We start from the raw sequence: 24,832 nt of genomic DNA on the forward strand, positions 1-24,832 counted from the left end.
GACTGTATTGTCTTAATATCATAAATAAAATGAAATAGACATTTATAAGGGATGACAGTGTTGTATAATACTGATGTCAATATTCCTGCAGTTTTAAAAGAATATACATGATTAGGATTTACTTATGCAACATACAGAAACAAACACATCAAACAAATGTATTAATAAATATAGATATAATGCCTCCTTCCTGTGTAAGAAAAGAATAATTTCATTACATACCTTTGTGTCAAGCTGCTTAAGGACCTCAGTATGGTTTTGGAGATGGAGTGTCCCTGGGACTTCAGAGTATACAGTCTGGCCAAAAGATGGCAATGTTGCAGTGCTGAATTCCAAATGAGTTTTCTACTGGTTGGCCCCCCATTGCAGACTGGCCACTGCCTTCCCCTGCAGCACTCTTCTTTCCAAACTAGCCCGGAAATTTGTCAACCTCACAGGATAAATCTGCAATGAAGTGTAGGAATAACGTTAGAGTTGACCACTAAAGTACCACCAGAAAAGTTGATTACATAGGGGACAAATGAAAAGACAAAGTTTGGTGTGATAGGTTGAGGGAACTGGGCCACAATGCATTGAATGCACTTTTCTCATGTCATGTAGGATGTGCTGCTTAGCATCCAATTAGTGCTTTGTCTCTTGGCGCAGTTTTCACTCGGTGTGGGAAGTCTTTACAGCTTTTTCACCGTTATATTTTCTTTTTCCTTCATTTGCAAGTATTTTGCCCTATCACAGAGCAATTTCTGTAATTTTTAATAAAGCAATTGTTTTGTCGTTTGAAAAACCCCGCTTTTAGATAAATTTATCAGCATCTCCTGTATCATGTCCAGACAATATGAAATTAACTTTAGGCTAGGGTTAAGTGCACTTTGCACCAAGAAGATTTTCTTGTTCGAGTGTTTCTGGGTAGTTACGGGCAGTAAGAAGGCATTTCAGTGCATTTGATGCAGCAAAATAGGCACTCAAAATAGCAAGGCAAGCAATTGGACAGGAATTATAGCTCTAAAATACTTTGCGCCTCTGTAAATATATTATGAAGTTATTTCCTACGCTGAAAGGGTTAATAGAACAGGTCTGCTGAAAATAAATTGTCAATCTGCCACTGTCCAGAAAAAAAAAAAAACACAAGCATTTAATTTTACAATTTCAATTAAAGAATAGAGGAAAGTCACTTTAACTTTGCACACCTGGTGGCAGACTCTTGGGTGACACTTGTTTGCTTTGTTGTTTTGAAAGTAGCAGGAATAGAACTCTCTCCCATGGCCACTTTGCTGGTCTTTATTATTGGCTTATTGCCTTTAAGCTGTCACCACTCAGAGCATTTCTTCTCTCAGGGGATTGTCTTCTGGGACTCGAGAGAGCTCGGCTGGCTGGAGCTACTCAGCTCTGTTGCACACCGCTACTGTGTCATGTTGCATGCACTATACTCTCATATTGCTTATTTTTCCACTGATTTACACACGAAACACACCCAATCACATTCAAAATATCTGTGTGAGAAGTGTTCGAGTTGACTTTAAAATTTAATTAGCAAAATCAGCGAATTAGGCTTTTATGTAAATGTAATTATTACAATATATCTACAGGTTTATTATGGTTTATGTGATTGTGCAAATCAACTATTCCCCTTTTTAGAACAGCTGTGATCCTTTCACTTTTAAATTGCATTGTACAATTGGCTGTGAATGTTCCCCTGCATAAGGTCAATACATATGAGGAACACAAGAGGAATACAAGAGAACACAAGTGCCAGTTGTGCCTCAGTCAGGTAGCCTCTTTGCCTTGGGCAACTGTTGTTTATTGGCTATTCCATTAAAGAGAAAGTGCACCAGGTAGATGCTCAAATAAAAACCCACAGAGAGAAAAAGCATAAATATTTGTAATTCTGGGAAAAAAATTAAAATGCTTCATCACATGTCAGTTTATGTATTTATTGAACAATTAACTTTATTTGCTATTTATAGAATAAAATATTTTTTAAGCTTTTGTTTTGGCAGTGTGACAAATGGTGAGGCACATTGGGAAGTAGGTGACTTGAAGTGTACAGAAATCCCAAGATTTAGCAAGAGGGTGTGATTTTCTGTTCCCGAGCCTAATCCCACCATTCCTCCACCTCTCCTCTCTTATGCCAGTCACATTTTCTAATTAGCTTTCCCTGTGGAGGAAGAAGATGGATTATATTTTAATATCTGGGGCCTAAAATTAGTTTATATTTTAGCAAGTTAGCACTTCTTAGAAGTTGATTTACTCTTGAAGCTATAAAACCCGTGAGCTTGCAATTAATCATTCTCTTTGGTCTTGTTCTCAAGGAAAAAGAGGCTGCAGTGTCACAGGCTAGATCACAAAAGGTAAACACCTAATTTACACTATTTAGAAATCACCTCTCTAGTATTGTGCAACACATGACACTCGCTCCCTCAATTGTTCTGTCCTGCTCCAGTTATTAATTACAGCACACTTTTAACAAAGCGACATTGTCTATGACTAATCATCGACACAGAATGATTAAAGATGTTCCTCACTTTTTTGAATTACTTGCTTCCCCCTTCGTCTACATTCATTCATGAGCTGCATGCCGCTGCCTTTTTTTTTCTTCTTGGTCAAGAATTTGGTTTGCTGTTATCCGATTACCAGCATCCTGAGAGGCTTTCACAGGCCCATCCATCAAGACTAAGGGGTTGAGGGAGAGCCTCAACACTGCTGCTGCAGTAATGTAAAGCACTAAAGGATTCATGGTTATTAAAAGGTAAGTTTCTAGTTTTATATAGAAAAATACATAAGACTTGCCATGTAATATGACATTGACAGTGATACTCTCTAATGTAATTTTATACAGATGACAGTGCATTTTTTTCTAAGTATGTCAAAAGTCTCCTGTGTCTGAAAAACAATGGAGGGTTCACATTATGAAAAAGTGATATTCTTCTAAGAAAAAAACATATACACATATTTTTAAACACAAAAATGTTATATAAAGCTGCTGTAAAAATTACACTTGCAGAGTAAGGCAGAAAAGTTGCTGGGAAAAAATAAAACACAATATGGCTTGAGTGAAATGTGCTTGACAAGAGAGCAGGTGTATGGCTGCAGTTACCACGCAGCCCTCCCTTATAGCCACACAGTGTGAGGAGAGAGATCTCCTAAGCCTGGATCTGGCATGGCTTTGGAGTACTGTTTGGTGACTGAAGGTAGAGAGTGGTGTCGGGAGGATCATCAGTGGCTTTCTCCCAGGGAGATGAGCAGCATAGGCCAATTTCATATGCGGGGCTCGGCCCCTGGGTCTGAGTGGAGGTGGGCTGGGTCCACCCAGTATCCTGGCTTCATTAATCATCCCGCCAAGGCTTACCGGCAAACCCTCTCTCCGCCCTCTCCTAGACAACCCCTTGGATTACACAGAGCCAGCGAAATGTCAGCCCAAATCTGAGTCTTGATGCAGATAATCATTTCAATAATATTTCTCCATTTGTGCCCCCGATGCCAGGGGAATAAAGCTTTTCCACTGTCAGGTAGCATAAGACTACAGTTGGTGGGAATACTTGACTCTGAGCCAGATGGCTTAGCCATGCTTGCAGCATATGTTCAACAAGCAGTCCTGTGCCAAGCATGCATTAGGTTTTTATTAATTTGAAGCAGGCAGGAATGCATACGTATATATTTACCTGATCCCATCACTCCTCGCCACCCCTCAACCCCAATGCTCCCTATAGAGAAGTTAACTAGACTCTACTGGTGTTTGCAGCCAGGAAAAGTATGATTATGTTTTTAGATTAAGTCTTAAAACAATACAAAAATAACAACATATTTATAGTTACTACAATTGTAATATAACATTTTGAATATTACCCCAAAATATGTAATTGCTAATTATTATGTTGAAGAAAATTAAGCTATAATTACAACATTTCCTCTTTCCTCTGGTCTTCTTTAAATGAGAATTAGTTTATTACTAATCAGAGGCATTTATAATGTATATTTATGGTTGAGGTATCTGCCATAGTATTGTTGGTTGTTAGAGAGCAAATTACCATTTAGATGCATGAATGTGCTTGGGTCCAAGACAAAAGAAACAGTACTGCATGGGAGGGCAAATTTATTCATTACCACTAAGTTGAACTTCCCTTTAACAGCCCTGTGCTCTGAAATCCTGGGAGTTCTTCTCTCAGTGACTTATGGTAGTGCAGGGGGAGGGGGGACGGCGCGCCGAAAATGTCAATAGAAATAGTAAGTGTGAGAGGGAAGGCTTGCCTAATTAGTGCCCATTTAGATTTTATGACGGCTCTGAGATCTGCTCTTCCTGACAGAGAGCACTATAGTTGCATATTGTCCTAGCCTGAGGGAACCATAGGAAAATCCAGATTTATTGTACCTATCATACCAGCATATTTCATTTGCCATTATGAGATGCCATCTTGCAATGATGCCAGATTATTTATTACAGATTAAATTGTGGGACCTGGGTGGTTGAGGAACATTTCAAAGTACCATTCCTCTTGTTAACTTCTTCATTATCTGCCCCACTGTGATCTAAAAGCTCCCTCCTTCCTACCTGAGTTAACAAATACATTACTGATTGGACAATGCCTAACTGTTTTTTTTTACTCTCTGCATTTGTTTCTTAACATTAGTGCTGGTACGCACCACGAATCATCTGTTTCCTCTACTTAGGGGAGACCATGATTCCATCAAGCCTAATTTTACATAGAGAAGTTTTGTTTCTTTTGTTCAGTTTTCAGTGCTGTTTTCAGTTTTTTTTTTTTCAGATTTATTGTTCATAACCAGAAGCTATGCAGATGCAATTTTTCCTGCAGGTGAATCACATAACTATAGTGTTGTGTTTGGGGTTTTATTTACATGGAGACTTATAATTTATGTCATTGTGTAATGTATGTGTATGTTATGGGGAATACTGAAGGTAGACACTGAGTGTTGCACTCTCTCATTCATTTCCGTCTTGCTCTGCAGTTTCCAGACGCTTGAGTGGTTTTATATATTTTGTGTATTAGGTAGTGTTTATTTACTATGTCCCTTTAAACCCCAGGATGTTGGCATTTATCCTATTTACACATCAATATTACATCTCCATGAAGGCCTTGAGAGTTGCATTTAAGTCATTGTGCAGGGTGGTATTAAAATGTACTCCATACTGTGAGGGGAGCTCGTCAGGGAATAGCTGGGCCCTGGACTCCCATTACCCAGCATAAAAGTGTCAGCTACTTTAATTACATTCATGCCTTCCTCAGTCCATTTTACTGCTGCCGCAATCAGATTTCATGCACAAATCTCATACCTCTGTCTCAACCGTTTGGACATTGTTGGTGATAAGACGAGGATCTAACATGATTTTTTTTTTAGACATTTTTCCATCTGTCATCTGAACTCATGATATATCGCTCAGAGCAGTGTTTAGACTTTAGATATTGCAGGTGTTTCCTGCTGGTCATGGATCTTCACTCACAGGCTGAATGCTTTGTCTGCCGCTCGATCCCTCAATGTGAATTTGAGTATCTGTCCCTGGAATTGTTGATTAAGTTGGCATATCCAGCCACTAAATATCAGTGCACCCCGCTGAGAGTGGAAAAATTGGTTGTACACAGGGCACCCTCACAGAGAAGTGTGACGGCAGAGAGCGGGGGGTGGGGTTCAAGTTCCACCGGTCAGACTGTTAGCGAGCGCGGAAGAGGCAGTGTCACTTACTGTTTCACGGGGAAGCTTCCTGACCTTCTAGGAGTGAAAGCGAGATCCTCTCTTGTTTATACTCAGCCATGGATCAGTGCGTGGAATATGTCTACATCCTCTCAGCCAATTTCACACAGAGGAGGCGCAGTGTGGGCGGCGGACACAAGCCGTTTCCCCTGGACGATGAGGCCCATCCCTCACGCATGTCTCCTGTCTGTGACTGGAGGTGTAGAGAGACAGACACAGACAGAGGCACTCTACTGCTCCACTGGGCCACAGAACTATCTCCTCCCTGGGGACCCTCATGGTGGGACCAGCCTGTGACTCTGTCTTATTTAAGAGACGAGGCACTTTCTCACTCAAACAGTAGTGACATAATTAAGAGATTTATTGCTTTGTTGGCACTCCCAGGATAATGATTCTTTTCTTTTTATCTTTTATTTTCCCACAAGTAGTGTATTTGAATTATTTGTTCAAATGTGACTTTTCCAAACAATGGAGGATACATTGTGGGGTTGAATCTCCCAGTCCTGAATGGTGAAACGGTGAAATACATCTCACAGAGGCTCAGTTGGAAAGCCCTGTTTTAAAATGACAAGGGAACGAGTCCTTCTAAAGGTAATTTATAGGCCAAATAAGTGGACATAAAGCACTCAGGTGAATTATCAGAGAAGCCATTAATTACCTCTAATGATTTGAATGTGACACGCACATTTGCTATAAAAACTATTTATGATGCACATTAAGGTCAAGCTTTTCTTAAAACTAAGATTCATGCACGTATCAGTCATTGAAAAATAAGCACAAAACAATCCTCCAAACTCTTAATTAGAAAATAAGGGATTTATACTGTTGTGGTTCAGTCCAATTTTGCATTAACAATCAAAAGGTAATCAAACCTCAGTCAGTGATCCCACTTCAGAACCACACATTGCTCTTGGATGAAGCCTCTTCACTTCATGCCCAATTGATCTAATTACATAAAGGGAATTCTCGCTCTCTGTCGCTCTGATATAGTGGTTCCTGTTAGATCTGGCTGTTCAGTTAATTAAGTCCTCATTCTTTATCACAGTGGTGGACCTGGGAAGACCATCCAATATTCTGTCTTTCCAGAGCCCTCTGTCAGTGCTTTGTTTTTCTGTACAGACTGAGGTATGTACAGCTCCAACCACTGTCCGATGTTCCTCTATGCTGCTTGTCTTGTAATCAGCGACCCCTGTTACTCAATTATGGGGTGTGAATTTGGGCTCCTTGGTGACCTTCTTCCCAGTGATCCTACTACTGACCCTTCAATAAGAGAGCAGCCTTCCCAACACTGCTTTGTGTGTTGCATCACATTTTTTTTCATTTGTGGGATCTTTATGAAGAGGGAAATGAAAGGAAGCGGGTCACTCGTGTTGTGTTCTCACATCTACCCACTTCAGAGGCACTGAACAGGGGTTTGGTGTTTACTTTGATTCTATGTAGGGTACACCTTAAGTTCAAAGGTTGGAGGGCAGGAAGCATCATTCTCTTGTAGGTAATCATATCCAGCTTTGTGCTCCCTGTACCCTGACACTGAGGGTGGCAGCTTAAAGGCTGTCTGGAGCCTTGTTCCACCACTGGACCACACTTTTGATATCCACAGCAGCAGCAAACCTCCTTCTCCGGTCTGTGTGAACTTGGAGGATTCAGCTCAGCTCTGTGTTGATGTACAACTCTTCTCTGTAGCAGGCCAGATTTTTATGTACTGTACCTCATTTCTAGCACTCCACGGTTTTAAAATGACATATTAGCCAGCTCCGGGGTGGTTAAAGGTGATGCAAAGATTACAGCTATTTACTGAATTATCTGTCTGTGAGGCTACACTCATATCTCTGCATATATTACCTTGAGCTTGAGTTTAAAGAGCGATTGCTCAGAACAAGGAAGTTAAAGAGGCAATTACATAATGAAATGGGCCATCAATTCTGTTCGTGGCCTTTTTCTCTTTGAACAGAGATGGCCCAGATATCCCTGGTTTAGCTGACCCAGTAGAAGTACAACTGTTTGTATTAAACTCTCCTTTATCAAGGGACTAAGAAGCTGTATGGGTCTGTCTGGCTTTCTATTGCCGTTCCGTAATTCAGTTATTAATTACCCTTCCTCTCAGAGCAGCAGCGGCCATTGTATTTACAGTGTTTCCATGGTGACCCTAGCCCATTTATAAGGTTTGTGTCAGTATTAAGACAAGACCTGTATTCAAATGGCCTCCATCTAAATATAGCAGTGTCTCATAATGTGAGGGTTATTATAGTGAAATTAACACTGCTCCATTGCGGGCTGGATTATATTACAGACTGGTAATATTCAGCAGTCCTGCAGCTTGGAGTGGAAATGTAAAAGGAAGAGATTTTTTAGGTTATATTGCACTTGTTCGTATTCAGATATTATTGATATCAAATATTTATATTCTAGATTATATCTGGTGAAGAATAAATTACATTATATGTAAAAACATATAACAGAGTTCATTGGAGTAGTTTATTTTAGAGTACAATACTACATTATATTTACAGAGTAATTACAAACATAGTTAATTAAAATCTGGGAATAATATGATAAGTTGAGTAATTAACCAGTGTTTACTAATTATTCATTTAGTACATGAAACTTTATTGAATAACATTGTATGAGATGATGATAAATATATTAAATAACAAACATTTTATGTAGAAAGTCCGCTGTAATAGTTAGTAGAAAAAGTAATTAATTATAGTAGTTGGTAAAATAAATAAATAAATAATGTACTTAAAGTGATAGTGACTCTCTTTTGTTTAATAAGCAATCCTTACTTATGATTAAGACTTATGGTTAGCTTACAACAATATATGGTATGCAAATGTGCAAAGTAAAAATTACAATTTTATACATTATGTACGATCATAGTGGACTATTGGATTAAGTGAACATACAGTGGTTTTTATCATTTTATGCACATGCACGCCACATACCAAATGTGGCGTGCATGTGCATTATATCCTTTTCTGTTCTAATTCTACTCTATTCTACTTTTGCACTGCGTTTAATATTAGATACTCAAGATGTATTCTGTAATTATTCATCAGTTCTTACAGTATCTTTCATTTCTTAGTTTAATTGTACTCACTATAGTGAGTACAACGGAAGTGGTTACTTTTTTTGGTTTGAATAACTGCAAAATGTGTAATGGGTAAAGGCATTAATTTAGTTAATGTGTTATTTCCTGGCATGCCTTTTTTTATACCTGCAGTATTATCACTTTATGATACTGATAATAATTTTAAAATTATTGTACTGTACAGTGATGTGCAACTGATACACTAGAGATGTACCTATATGTTAGTTTCAGTTTTCATGGACTTTGACACAGTATCAATAGATACAGTAAGTGTCCTATCAGCAGCCCTAGTGTCTCCTCAGTTCTGCTCAGTATTATGGCTTTAGTTTGTCCTTCTGGTGTGGAGAGTCAAAGCGTAAGATAGTTGCCGGCTCTTATTTGAGCCCAAACAGGACCCACACCTTCTGTCACAGCCTCCAGCCCTGGGCCCGACGGCAACCTGCTGCCAGGCCTATGTGCGCTGCCAGTTGTAGTTTTTAATTGGCCATCTGGGGAAAGCTGGATCTAGTGGCTGGATATTAATCAGTAAATTAACCCAGCCATAATACAGCTCCCTCCCAGTGGAAGGCCAGCAGCTGTGGGCAGGGAAAGAGAGAGCGAGAGCGCGAAAGAGAGATGAACCATAGGCTGGAGAAGCTGAAAAGGGAGGCTCCCGAATGGGCTGGCCCGTGATTGAACATTTCCTCCGTGTCCCTTGCCACATTCCCCTGTCTGCAGTGCCGCTGACCCCCAATTTGTCTGACAATCACATGGAGGATTATCTCCAGCATGTCAGTGCAGATGTCACAGGTACTTCCTCTCGCTAAGGACAAAGCTGCAAATTCAGAGTTAAAGCTTGCTTTTCTGGCCAAAACTGACAGCTGTATTGAAAGCTGGAGTGACTGGAGGGAGAGTGTTCTACAAAAGTTCAGGGGGAGGTTACTTCTGCAAGGTCTTTATGTGTGAGGACTGTTGTGTGTATATATGTGTGTGTGTGTGTGTGTGTGTGTGCGTGCATGTATGTGTGTGTGTGTATCATTAGTGTATTTCACTGACTGGAATTGCTGGTGGTCCCCAGAGTTAACCAATTAAAAGGCTAATGAATATACAACAGCTAATTATTATAAGTAAGCTAAATTATCATAATAGCCTGTGCTTACAGTTTCAGCATTGAGTTTGGACATACTGAGAATAGTAACTAAATTTGTAACGAGCACACACACATTGCTAATGAAATGATGAGTGCCATTTACTGTAAGATAAAAAAACAAAAAAAAAAACAAAAACAAGTAATTGTGCTTATGAGCACATCAAAATAAAAGAAAATAAAGAAGGTGTTGCTTCTCTTCTAGCATTACTTGTGGGTGGGAAATGTGGATAAAATCCCCTATCATGATGTATATAATTTTATATCATGATAGCAATACTATATATAATATGGTATAGTATATTTTCTGGAAATTAAATCAGGAAACCAAATGTTTGTCTTTGGCTAATCTCTTCAATTAAATCCTCAACAAATGAAGGCAATTTATCACACCGATGAAAATATCCTGTAAATCCAGCATTGTCATCACGTCCTGCTCATTCATTTGCAACAATGCCCTCAATAGCCTAATGTAGCCAGAGATATTAAAGAGGCAGCTACCTCAGTGCTTTAACATCTCTTACCAGTTGACAAACATATCGTCCAAACCTGGCGTCCATCTATAATTTAATTTCAGTGATGAATTAGATTCTTTGGTGATCCTTTTGGTAAACTGTGGAACACCAGTTGAAAGGATTTTTCTCACAAATTGTAGGTGTTTATCAAAAATGAAATATCTCATGAATGAGCATTTATGTCTGTATTTGCATTTTAAACTGGTATCATTTTGAACCGCAGTTGTTCACTTGGTCTGATGGCCTCGGCATTCAAAAGAACAGCATACCAGCGGATGTCACAATACATCACACGAAAGCAATGTCAACCACTGACCCACTCTGCCTCTTATATATTCATGCATAGCAAACACAAAGACTCAAACCCGTGCGGCATATGCCATCTGACCCTGCAGAGGGCTTTTATGGTGTGATGTCATCACGCCCCATTGTCATAAATGAACCACCTCACTCCTCCGCCTGCCTGTCAATAAATTTTCAAGGGGCCTCGGTCATATGTCCCTTCTCTACTGTGCTCTAGATGGACATGAAATAATTGCCATGCAAAGAGTTGCACGTTTCCCTTTCTAATTTTAAGGGTCAACAGCATTTTAATACCATTTTAAACACACACACACTGTTTTTTATGATGCATGTACAAGCGGCTTTTGATAGCTTAACCAGCCAAGCATGGTTAAAGAGAGAAACCATTGCAGCTGCTTCCAGGACCCACTTAATTTAGTCCCCTGACCCCAGTTCACCTGAGTCTGCATGGAAATCATAATGCAATTCAAGTGTGAAGAAAAATGATATACTGTGTATTTACCCCAAATATTTATGCAGGGCCTACTAACAGTCATGCTTACTCCTAATAAAGGGAAAGTGATGCCTTGTAACACTGGCAGTGCTGGGTTGCTGCTACATTGCCTAGGGCCATTGTTTCCTCCATTATCATTTTCATTGGATTCTATACAGGGCAGTGTTTCTAGTGTTTACAATGCCTGCCTCATATACTGTAGGCCTTAGGTGTTTTACAGAGCCGTTTTGGATATTGAGAGATTTCTTTCAGAAATTTTGACTTTATTGTCAATAAAATGTCCACAGTGTTGTATTATTTATATTATTTAATTTGAGGGACAGCATGAGGCATAAATTCTGACCCACATTTACCGACTCCCTATCGGAAATATCCTGCTATCCACCCACAAATGACACAATAACACCCTGTGTGGAAACAGTCATTTGCCATGAGTGGGTATAATCTCTAGGTGGTTTGTTTTCCTTTTCTCATCATATTCTTCTGTCTGCTCAAGGTTGCAGTTCACTCAAACTGACAGCTGCTGCAGGGGTCCAGCAATGTGTCCATTGCTCAACACCCCCACCACTATCTGGTGACCTGGTGATACCATGTGCTACCTGAGGGATAAAGAGCCAAGATGGAAAACACAGTAGGATAAAATAAGAAATCCTCTATACAGTTAACATCCCTGAATTGGATTGTTATTTTTCTGTTCACTTCCCTAAGAAGTGTGTCAATAGCTATTAGCTCCCTAACAAGGGGATCAGGTAAGCCCTATAACAGTGAAGCGAGGCTCCCTGAGGCACAATCATGTCCTATATTTCCAGAGGGGAGGTCTGCACTGTACTCTGGGTAGCAATCTTCCAGAGGCCTATTAGACTACTGTAGCTGTATAAAGAGTCAAGCAGAGAGGGTGTCTCATCAGTGCTGATAACAGGGTATCTGGTCAAGTCATTAGCTCTCCTCTTATTGAATTCCTCCAACCAAATAGACCAAATGAAGCTAAATAAAGCTATAGATGGTGAGGAGCCTACAGCCCATTAATATGCTGCCACCTCTCTCCTCCTCCTCCTCCTCCTCTTCTTCTTCCCCCTTGAGCCACTGACACACACGGGCTCTCTCCCCTTTTCCCTCTCTCGCATTCTCACATGCTCTCCCTCACATTCCCTCTTTCTCTCCCTTTTCTCTTCCTCTCCACTCTTTCATGCTGTCTTTTCTCTTCTGTCATTCTCAACCTGTCTCTGTTCTCTCCCTCCTTCCTTCCCTCCCTCCTTCCTTCCCTCCTCTCTCCTCCCTCACTTTCTCCTTGTCTGGGGGCCCTAATGGTGAGCATGTACAGCAGCTCTGACACCGTCACATCTGCTGGCAGAGAGGGTCTCTCCCTCACCACACAGCCTGCTAATGAGATCTTCCCCCATTTAATTAATACCATAAGAATTTTAATTCTGACTGAATCAATTTAATGTGATGTGATTTTGTCAGCTCTATTCCCCAAGTAAGGAAAAAAACAGAGCGGGCCCTGATGCTTATTACATACATCATTTCACGGGCCCTGCATTCCCTGCTGACTTAAACAAATTCTAATTAAGACTAATTAAAGCATCATTTATGAAAACGCTTGTGATAGTTATGCAAACATTCTGGGTGGGTATGCTCTGCATGATAATTACCCCCCGGTTTAAATTAAGACCTGTTCCCTGGCAATTATGTTAGCCACACACCAGCACCTCGTGGAAAACGTTCTTTATTCAGTTCCTACAATTAAATATGAGACCTGGCTCCTGAACTATCTGCTCAGAATGCATTTTAGGAGAAGAAAGGGTGATTATGCACTGTTGTTCCCCCCCTCCTCTGTCAGGTGGAGTAAATGGAGCCAATCCAGAGTTCTGTATCAGAGTTACATCGGGGTTAAAGTGATGATCATAAAGCAGCCAGTGGTGACTGATATGCGAGCTGACACTCGCTGCCTTTGGATGAGGTGATTAGTCTGTGTTTTCTAGGTGAGTTTTTGTCACATTAATGCTGGTTAGGCAGCTGTTAGGCAGATGCACTGTCTTAGATCTCCACCTCCGCACAGCATGCCTACAACTGTACAGTATCTTTTCTTTTTGTGATGTGCCTTAATTTGGCTCTTCTCAGGCCAGAGTTACCACCTTTAAAAAAATTATATGTGTTCTTAAAAGGTATTTAAAGTTGGTCTGTGGTTGTGCTAGCTCTGTGGGCAGCACATGACACCACCAAGCTTAAGTCTCCTCACTATCTAACATTCCTCAAAGGAATACTTTGGGAAATATGCTCATTTTCCATGTTGAGAAGAAGACTGCAAGATACCACATTCATGCCTGTACTCTAATTTAGTTTAGCACAAAGACTAGAGACGGGGAAACAGCTAGCCTGGCTCTGTCCAAAGGTAACAAAATCTACCCGCTAACAACTCTAAAGCTCACTAATTAATACACCGTATCTTGTTTGTTTGTGTACAAAAGCTTAAGTCATGACAGGCAATTTGTCATTTTATGGAGAGTTATGTGACAAACTATTTCTTGAGCAGAACCAGTTGCCAGGTAACCAGCAGACACTCCAGGAAGTAACTGGTCCCAGCCAAGAAATAGTGGAGTACCTGTAAAATTTCAAATTATTGTTTTTATACTGTGAGCTTTTGATGTGCTGGTAGGTAAATTTTTCTTAGTGTTGGATAGAGTTATGCTAAGCTAAGTTGGTCAGATGGTTGGTCAGCTGCTGGCAGTAGCTGCATATTTAGTGAAAGATGAGAGATCCAACTCTCTTCAAGAAAGTGAATAAGTGTATTTACCCAAGTTCCAAACTATTCCTTTAAGCTCTTCAGTGGAGTTGTACAAAAGCATTTGACAAATATTGTTGTGAACTATATAGTCAATTTTTGGCCACCACTGTTATACAAGGTTGAGAAATGGTGAAAGCATTTTATGAGAGCAGGATTTCCCTCTTTGAATAAATGTGCTGATCCAGTTGCTTATGTCAGCTGGCCGTTAATAGACATCCTGCAGAATGCTGCCTCTTTATCAGGCTTTTAGCAGGAGTTTACAGTATGACGCCATTACACCTATCAGCTCTTTTGATTCGGCTGCACACTCCCAGCAATGCATTGTTTCACAGTGCTGAGGACCAGGCTATTTTTACTCTCTTGGCACTATTTAAGGCACTTCAGACATATTAATGGCCCTGAAACTGTAAGAGTGCTCTATCAATAGTTAAAGCAAAAATATTTCTCTGAGTGATTGACCTGTCTCTTTTGCAGGTGTTTCTGATTTTATTTAAGTAGCTTGGCCAAGTACATTTACTTAAGTAATGAATTTAAGTGTAATTTGGAGGTACTCGTGCTTGAGTGTTTCTCCTCTCTGATTGTACCTCAACTCCACTACATTTCATAGGGAAATATTGTACTTTTTACGGCACAACATTATTTTAAGAACTATAAGTTACATTTCAGGATAAGATTTTACTTAACCAGATGGTCTATTTATAAAATATATATATTAAAAAAACATTGATTCAAAAAAAATATAGAATGTATTGTTATGTATTAAACTACCCAACTATAAATGATGATGTTAAAATCAGCTTCACCTCAGCCAGCTGCAACATTTTACATAAACTTACATGTTAATGTATCAGTGATGATAATAAAATAGTCATTTAAAAATACAATAAACACTGACAGCAGCCATTCTGCAAAAAGTACAATTTTTCATGCAGGACTTTTACAAGAGTATGTTTATACTGCGCAGTATTGCTACTTTTACTTCAGTCACTTAATGATCTTCCACCACTGCCTGTGTATTAGGCTTTTCATTGCTTACTATCATTGATAAAACTGGCCATTCATTATATATATATCTTTCATGCCCTAAAGCCACAGGATACTTTGTGTAGATTTACATGTATAACGATGAACGGATGTGAAGCTCTATGTGGCGTGGTGATTCATCATACTTTTAAATGCTTTTAATAAAGTTATGGCTTCCCTGTGCTCAGATGGCTCGACATGGTGGTGTTGTTTATATGTTTGCACAACACTTATCACTTCTGTCATGTTTGTTTACTTTTCTCAGTGTGTTCGATTTTGGCAATGCCGCGGCATTATTGCGTTTTACTTCACGAGAGGCAGCTGGTTCAATAAGATGAGAAAAAAAAAACAGGCTCTATTCCCAAATCATTCGCTGGTGAGGTTGAGGGAACTGGAGCGGCAGGGAGCAGACCCTGGTTCCACCCACGTCCTGTTTTACGTGCACTGCCTTTCCCTGTACATGCAGATGGCACAACGCTCCCAGATTTCATTTGAGGTAATCTAATCCCTCCACTGCTCCCTCTAGAAAGGAGGAGTATTAGTGGCCATATGTCAACCAGATTTGTCAGATTATTCATTACAATTAATTGCTGTTCCACTTAAGGCCTTTAAGGCTGTGAATTGCTCTGAAATCTATTGCAAACACAAAAATTATGAGTAAAAGACTTTGGCCCTGTCATTCAAATTTCAAGCTGACCTTTAGCGGAGCCTGGCTTCTCTGAGGGAGAGCAGGAGAAAGAGCCTTTCTAATTGGTGTTTCTTCAGCCTTTTTTTATTTTTTTATTTTTTATTTTTTATATTTTCCATCTACAGGTAGAGCGTCTGTCTCTATTGACATGGAATACAGGAAAGACTGTTGTGCCAGTCCGGAGTGATTACACCTACTGCCCACTGAAGTCTACTGTTCACATAATGTTGCAGCACCCACTCTAATAAATATACTTACATACTAGTTATATTCATATCTGCAATTTGTTTTGCTTATATTTGGGATGCAGTAACACCATGGTTAGCTTTCTGCACACTGTACACTGTCAACTGAATTTCAATGTGGACCTTTTTCGAAGGTTGGCTGCAAGGCAGCCTAATAGCCACCTGAATTAATGTGCTGTCCAAGGATATGAGCCATAATACTTTGGTGATTAATGTTTCACTGGTGCTCTGCTTCCATAGTTAGGGCTCAGACCCCAGAGATAAACTATTCACTACATACTCAAATCACATTCAACCACAGATTCACATTCAACTCTAAATCAGATCTGTTATTTGTGTTTTTTTTTTTTTTAAAGAAAAACCAAACCTGACTAAAAAATATTGATTTTTAAATCCTATTAGTCCAAATCACACCAAGTACTCCTTGAAGAAAAAGTCACAGCAAATTACAGCATTATGATTGACTGTGATTATGAGTGAAATCCACGGGGCTGATTCATTGCTGATGATGTATTTTGGTTAATTATGGAATTAAGGCACAAGAGGAGTGACTTTAAGCCTGTGTGATTGGCCCACTTAATTGTACTTTATGAGGTAGGGCTTACCAAGCAGGGCTTAGAGACTCAGTGTTAGGGGCTGAAGTAGGAGGAGAAAATCTCTCCCAGGTCATATTACCCAGGCCAGAGTTAATGAGAAGGCAGAGGTAAGAGGATCTATCACCATATCAATCTGCACCACCTCTCCTTTCTAGGAGTTAGCTAGCTGTTTCTGTATTAATCATCATTAGTACGATATAACCTTGTCATATTCTAAGTTACACTTAATAATAAAACCTACAATACAGATCTTATGTGTTTTACGAAGTAAACTGATAAATAAAGAAGAAATGGTAAGATTTAGAATTGTGTGTGTAATTACAGTACACAGTTTATCTTAATGGAATTGCTATTATTGGGCATGATTCAGGAAAAACAGGCAGATATATTGCTCATCATTAATCACAGACAGGAGGGTCCATATACCTCTGTCTTGTTTCTCATTGTACTTGAATGCTCAGGCTGCCTCTAGAGCCTCCAAGCAGCTCGATCAGATCTCGTATCCACCTGTATATAGAGAGAAGGCGGCGTTGAAATATTTCAGATTCTCCTCTATGCTCATGGTGCCAGTGGATCGATGCTCTAAACGCCGCTTGCCTGGCCTCGTCTCATCACTGTACTCCTACCGACTGACACATCCTCATTATATTACAATACGGTTGCCACTAAAGGTCATTCTCCCAGAACATAATCACACACAATCAAAACCACAAACTTCATATATCAAGGAGACAGTAAATAGCCTCAGGGTTTATTTTCTACTGCCACAGAAATGCATTCAGTCTGTTCATAAGCTGAAGTTGTGGTGACTTGAATTAAGATCTGATGCCATGTAAACGTGACACAGAAAAAAATCATTTTAGAGATGAGAAAACTCACTTTTTTAACTGACTTATTCAGAGGTCATAAATAATTCTAGGTGCTCTTAATACTGCATGCCTGTACATTTGTGACAGCTAAAATATGGTATTAAATCTGATATTTTAAAATCGCAGATTTTAGCTGCCATTCATCAGATTATAGTTATAGAGAGAAAGGGGCATTGTGTTCAAGCTCCTAATCTTTTACCTTCTCCTCCATCAGGAGTAGGCTGTCATGAAAAGAAGTGTCAAAGTAAAAAAAAAAAGAAAAAAAAAAAAGAACAGAAACACACCCCTCTCCTCCATATTACCATAATGAGGAAAACACACTTAGTGGGCCATGACCTGATGTCATCTGATTATACCCATGATTAATGATATCCTTTTACCAAAACATGCCACTACTGTAACTATCTGGGATTAAAAGCAGCAGATGGTAATGTATTCAGCTTTCAGTAATGTGTTCTTATATCCAGTGTTAACCAGTGTGTGTTTTTAATACTTGTTAAGATGCATTGTTTTAATAGTTTTTTTAGAAGGCATTTTACTTTTTTGTCTTTGGTCCATATAGTTTTTTTTTTTTATCACCTTGATGCGAAGATGTTGTGTCTCAGTGCTTGTTATGGACCCGTTTTGTGAGCTATAAATGGTGTGAACAGCCAGCACCATCTGTTGTAGAATTAGACCAATTTAGTTTTCCTGTTAGGCGCAACTGTGGATACACGTGCACATCGATATAAATCTGTTTTTTTTTTTCCTGCCCATATAGAAAAACTGTTCGCTCTACAGTCCATAATTGGTCAACAGAGTGAGTACAGTAAAATAACAAACTGGAGCTGACACTTTCTGCTCCTTTTGGTGTGAGGATGATCTTAATAATGGTCAATAGTATCTCATGAGAGAGCGAAAAGCTGAAATGCTTGTGCAGCTTTAAAGCGTCTTGTTTTGTACTCAGACTCCAGTCTCCAGATACCAATGTCCAGTCGATGACTCAGTTGAAAATATTTTCCTCTGGTTTTTCCTCTGTCCAGACGCCATGTCAACAAAGCCCCCAGTGTTGCCGCGATGTAGGAGCTACAATGTCAGTCTGTCTGCTTAATTGCGAGTGGGATGAATGTTAATTTACTCAGTCAAGAACCCTCTTTGTAGCACTTTTATAGCCCAGAGGTGTAGATTTACATCTTAGGAATACAATGAGTTTTAGCTTGTGCTAAAAGGGGGGTGATAGGGCCCACATTCCTCTACCTCCCACTGCATATTGTTCTATTGTATATGAACACCTCTCTGCCACAGAGCAGCCCTGGTCAGGGTAGGTGTTGAAGATGGAGGGGGGGGGGGTTGTCCTGTCATCCTGACCTACAGCTGAACTTGGGCAAAAGGCAACACTCTATATGTACTCAGTCTGTATGGTTGACGTGACTGAGTAGAAGTAATGTAACTGTGCACAACGTACCTGTCAACACAATGCTGTTTTGTCTGTATTGCACTTGCTGCCATCTGAATGCAGTGTGTGCAAATTTTGTTTCTAATCACTGAAATGTATCTGCAGTGTTGAACTGTAATGGACAAATTGAATTCCCATTTGTTCATACGTTGTGTGACTCTCAGGGAGATCTACTTCGCTGGTACAAAGTATAGTACTGTGTAATTATAAGAGAGGTGGTCCTGGCCTCGGGGGATTGCTGCTAGATTTCACCAGAAAGGTTCCTGTGCACTACATGAATATGCTCAAAAAATCCACCCTGCATTTGTGTATTGGGCTGTCAAAAAATTTAATGAAAAGTCATTCTAATAGGCGACCCTTGGCCTGGTTCATATTTCCTGTCAATTATGAAAGTATGAAGTCATGCATAGTTATGAGGCATGGGCGGGCCTATTAAAATTCATAAATGATTTGTGTTTATACCAGGTTACTCTAAACCACTTAATTCCATGTGGTCATGTAGAACTAATGCTACTCCCCACTGTATACCTTTAAAAAGGGGCAGTGGCACTGTGTTTCTCACAAATTGTAATAACTTGATTTATAATGTTACATTAAAAAACAACTTAACAAATCAGATTAGGCTTATTCTTGCGTCAGTATAGACAGCATGTGATTTAGCGACAGCATTTTCATAATCATCTGTTTGTGTAAGGCCAGAGGATGCATTGGGAGAACTCTCTTGCCAACTGCCATGACAATGGGCTAATTGTTTTCTGGTAATTATACCTTCTTCACCAGTAAACGTTTTGCGGACCTCTTGGGCTCTTGTGTAACTCAGGTGTGTGTGTAATTACATTTCTTAAGGTCAACCTTTCACTAGGATGAATTAGTGAAATTGCATAGTTGACCACTTCAGGGCATGGATCCAAATGCAATTATCTTTGTTAATAGATCTGCTCTTCAGTGGTAGAGGATGATTCAGAAAGCAACTGATTGGCACAAAACATGTGACACATTTAAAAGTTTTCTCCTGATATCTTTTCATGCGCAAAACATGGCACATATTCAAATTAACTGTCCTCTCATTACTCCAAATTAAGGACAAGTGTTTTGGTATTTAATCCTGAATGCCAGTGTAAATAGTGGCTCCACATACACAAACACTTGATTTGTTTTCTCTCACCATGTGGGGCCTGGTGTGAGATATTGATCAGAGCCATATCCTGGTCAATCAGACTAAATGATTGCCTATATACTCCCAGCCTCTCCCGCTGGCTGGAAGGCATGAGGGGGATCCGGCGGAAACCAAATTATAGCAGCCCTGATATGAGCTGCCTGGCCACTGATAGTTCCCAGCAGCCTTGTGGAACTGAGCAATGCAAATGTACAATAAACAGGGTCTAAGCTGGTGGAGGTCTTTCAATCACACAGGGGCAATAGTTCAACCCCCGCCATGCATAATCCCAGCCTTGAAACCCCTGGGACTCCAGCCTCCAACCTGCTCAATGGCACAAAGATATTAGATAGCCATATGTAGATTCACTAGGTAAACAGACTCTCATGATAACACAATACGCTCTCTTTTCTACCAGGAATATATTTGAAGCTAAGTTCTGCTTTCTTCTGAGAGATGGCTCAAATTGAAGGCTTAGCTTTGCGCCATCAGAATTCGATGCAGCTGTTTGCTTTGTTTAACGTCCTTGATATATCTCTTGCTGAGAAGAAATTGGTATCTCTTCTTTGTGAATTAAGTTGCCTGGGTGTTTGCATTATGGACCGGGCTAGACTGAAAAGTGGCTGATAGAGGGCCTGCTGAGGGCGGCTGAAGTGTGTTTAGATGAATGGTAAAAAAGATGAAAAATGCACGGAAACTGAGAAAATAAATTGATACTGGTTGGAGAGTTGGAAACAGGAGAGAGGCAGAAGCCATTTTTGATGCTGATTTTTTAACCAGAAATTGCGTCATTACAACTGAAGTGGTTTTATTCTAACGAGCTGATGATTAAATTGACATCTGGTTGAAATTTCTCCCGAAGTTTCTCTTCTATGATTATCTTTGTGCAGTATTTGACATTTATTGTTGATGTCTTCCCCTGATGTTTCAGCTCATGAGGTAAAACCTTGCCTGGGACATGTTTACTCACTGTCACTCACTCACACAACCAAACACACATACAGCGCACACAAAAAACATTCATACACAACCACATGAGCAGGCTTGTATGAAAACACACATGCTGTCTTTCTTTCTCCGTTACACAGCCATCCACCAAAGAAGCCCATATGGAGACAAATGACAAGTAGACACACATATATATACACACACATACAGCCGGATGAGAGTCTGTCTATACGTGGGGGAGGGTAAGTAGGGATAGAGGATAGGAGAGTGGGGTGAAGGGTGGAGGGTGAAGGGGGGGAGGTTGGGGACTGTTGACAATGTTCTCCAGGTCTGCCTAACCCCCCCCCCCTCCCTCGCCAGCGGCTCAGCAGTCCCAGCAGGAGCCACTCCAGCCTGGGGAGAGGGTCCTTCTGGGCAGCGGGGGCTCCGGAATGGGAGAGGGACAGATGGGGGTGGTGGGGTGGGCGGTGGGGTGTTCATGAGAGACATGACACAGGCCACTTTAGACTTGCATCACATGATCCAAGTGAAAGGAGGTGGATGATGAGGAGCTGACACTGATCATCTGTTCCGCCCGTCCATTATGTCAGATAGTGTGAAGTGACACGAGGACGACGTCTTCAAAATCCAGTAGATCAACCTCTTTTTGTTTGCAACAAATGTAGCAGAAATAGCCACAGGAGTCCCAGACAGGACATGGCTAAGTTGTTCTGAAATAGCTCTCCTCTAATGTGACTGCCAGTTTTCTCACTTCTAATTACTGTTAGAGTTGATTCTTTGAATTTCAAACCTATGCCTTTGATTTGTCCAAAGCAGTATATCTGCGTATTTTCTGTTAATGATGCCTCTGAGGTGCATTTTATTTTGTCACAGATACAGTGTTGTAATTAAGTGGCTCTCAGTCCTGCTCCTTAGTACCCAGAGTGCTGCTTGTTTTCAGTTCTACTTGATATCTAATTTCATTCAGCTGGTGTTCTAGGTCTAAATCAGCCCCTGATTACATGACAAAAATGAAAACCAGCAGGGCTCTGCATCCTAAAGGACTAGGAATGAGAACAACTGAAGCTCACAGCACAGTAGAAAGCAAAATGCAAATTAGATCATTTAAAAAGTAACTAAGTTTGTCAATTTTAAGAAGTTGTCCGTAGGTAAGCTGAAGGCATAAGAGGGAGGCTGGAGGCTGTTCCGTTTGGCGCTAAGCACATGTGAGCCTGTTCAGAAATGTAAGCACTTGTGAGTAAGAGATGATAATGATGGGATAATAGGAATCTATTAGTCCTTCAGTTTTTGCATGCCTAATAATTAGATTAATTGAATGACACTCATTTAGAGAAAATGAGGGACCCAGTGGTGTTAATTCAACCTGTGTTTCCAGATGCTCATTTCTAAACAGCTAAGTGAACTACCTAATCATAGCCTACCATCTGGGAATTCCCCTCCAAGGCAGTAATAGGAGATGGCGCCATAATATGTTTTAAAGATGTCGACTTATGGTTGCCTGCAACTAAACATATTGAAGCTGCCGTTTAGCCTCTCCAGCTAACAAATAGGAGGTAAAAGTGAGTGCCTTGATTATTAACTCCCCGTTCATTTAGGGCACCTAATGCTAATTTCTGCCTTTTATATGAAGGTAAATAAGGTCATTATGGCTGTGTTAATGATTAGCATATCTCACAGGTGTAATTCTCTGGGAGTATTGCTCTGAGACTCCTTTCCTTCAGTCAAAATCACTCAGTGCCATGCCAACAAAGATGGTAGACTGACTAATTTATCCCCAAATTTGCACCATGTACAAAAAATCATGCAAATGAACTGGGTTCTCAATTGGAAGACACAGCATTTGGGTGACATTAATCAAAGAAAAATATGCAGACAAAGGTGACAGTAATCCCAATACTCATGCATAAGTGGCACAGCTGTGATTTGGCTCACTGTATAGTTGTACAGTAGCTGCGTGGACTGGAGCAAAAATGGAAACTCTATACATTATAAAATCACCTCCTCTCATTATTTTTATTTTAGCTCACAGTCATCACGTGGCTATGGGTTTCAAAAAAAAAAAAAAAATCACACTAAGGTGCTCATGTCTTCCAATTACAATAATGCAATTATACGTATCTGTTAGTTTTTCCATTATCACTTAAAGTTGGCAAGAAGAAAAAAAAAGAAAAAAAATCTGCTTGTCAAGAAAGAGGACATTTGGTTACTTGAAAATGAGTGTGTGCTTTTGTAGCTGAGATAAGATGTAAGGTCTTGACAAAAGTTGCAGGAATTCAAATAAATTAAAAGCACATCTGTCAAGATAAATTGTGCTGTTTCGTATATGTTTTTCAGTCTGGTTAATGATGATTGATATGGACGTGATAATTGTAATTATCTCCCACTGCCTCTTGCTCTGTACACATGTGCATCTTCATTAGCTCAGTCAGCCTATAGATATAGTATAGCCACATACAATTCCCTGGAGTGTGAAATTTCCCAACAGTTGTCTGCTCATCTGCTCGATGTACGACTGTTGTGAGAGCAGTGCACTGCTGCAGCCCGAGCTCACCTAAGCTCTTGACTGAGCTGTAGTGCAACGCAGCCTAATCCCCCAACAGAGCCGTCAAGCCAGCCTGCAAACAGAGCTCACTGCTGGCTCTCTCTGCGTGGCGGGAACAAACCAACATCATAACAAAGGGTGTTTATGGAAAAATAGATGCTGGCGCAGCCGACCAGAAAGGGCTTAGCAGTGATCAGACCCCACTCCCACCTTTATCCCTCACCGTTCACATTGAAATGCAAATATCAAGGCAGGGTTTCCACCCGCATGCCACTCACAAATTGAAAAGCAGTTTTTATCTATGCAAATGCAAGCATGGTAATTGAAGTTAATCAATCAATGCTAGCTTTCACTAAAACCTTGAACATGATTGAATAAAGTAATTATCATTCAGGAGAAAATGATGAAGTTGTAGACAGCATGAACCTTATTAAAGGAGGATTTTGAGTCACAATGGCTTAATTTAGCCAGCAGCCCCCTCTGTGTCTTCTTCCTCTTCTCCCCACTGCCTCTGTATCTCTTTCTCACTCCTCACTTCATCCCTCTTTTCTTCGCTCTGTGGCTCAATCTTGTGTGAAGCAGAATAGCTCACTGTTAAGAATATTTTAAGGCAGTATGAAATATGCCCAAGTCAGATTACATCTGGTACAAGGTATGAGGTAACTGCTGATAGAGGAATTTATTGCAGATTTAGAAACAGTCACATTTTGTACTCTTTTAAAGACATGACAATCATGCACCTCTGTAACCAGTTTGTGCCTCTCATGTTTTACCAGTACATTCAAATCACAGAGCTAAGAAAAAACACAAGACATATGATTCCATCATTTTGTATGAAAATATAAAATATTGCAATGACATGTAACTATGTACTTGCGTAATTAATTCAAAATATTGGCTCTTGTTATACAAATTGAGAAAGGGCATATGTCATGTCTGGCTACCATCTTTTACTAGATTAGGAAAAAGTGATGCAACTTTGCTAATTAGCTAAATATCTTTTTTTTTTTTTTTTTTTTTTTGGTATCATGCAGCGGAAGCAGATGGTTAGAGGAGTCTTTGAGGATTCAGGAAGCTCAGAATTGGAATCAGCTTTATTGGCCAAGTTTGTTTATGCAGATAAAATATTTGACTCCAGTTTCTGCTAAGTATGTGAAAAAACAGATGCATATATAAATACATATATGACAAAAATCAACAATGGACAACAATAGACAATGTCTGTATACAAGTCAAAAACTATTTCTGTAAATTGGAAACAAGTATACCAGTAGGGCAAGTAAGGGTATTGCTGGAGTGCAAAGAGTGTTGGAATAA

General features: G+C 40.0%; 1 long non-coding RNA gene across 1 annotated transcript in view; it reads left to right on the forward strand.

Annotated features, from left to right (window-relative positions):
- The window catches only part of LOC108901098 (uncharacterized), a 73,221-nt gene that overhangs the window by 20,420 nt on the left and 27,969 nt on the right, over positions 1–24,832 (forward strand). Inside the window, exons 3-4 of the long non-coding RNA XR_007813604.1 lie at positions 2,307–2,345; positions 2,603–2,743. This is a non-coding gene — a long non-coding RNA (uncharacterized LOC108901098). The remainder of the gene's footprint in view (positions 1–2,306; positions 2,346–2,602; positions 2,744–24,832) is intronic.

The sequence above is a fragment of the Lates calcarifer genome, linkage group LG1 (genome assembly GCF_001640805.2).
Source record: "Lates calcarifer isolate ASB-BC8 linkage group LG1, TLL_Latcal_v3, whole genome shotgun sequence".
In the NCBI taxonomy this organism is placed as follows: Eukaryota; Metazoa; Chordata; class Actinopteri; family Centropomidae; genus Lates; species Lates calcarifer.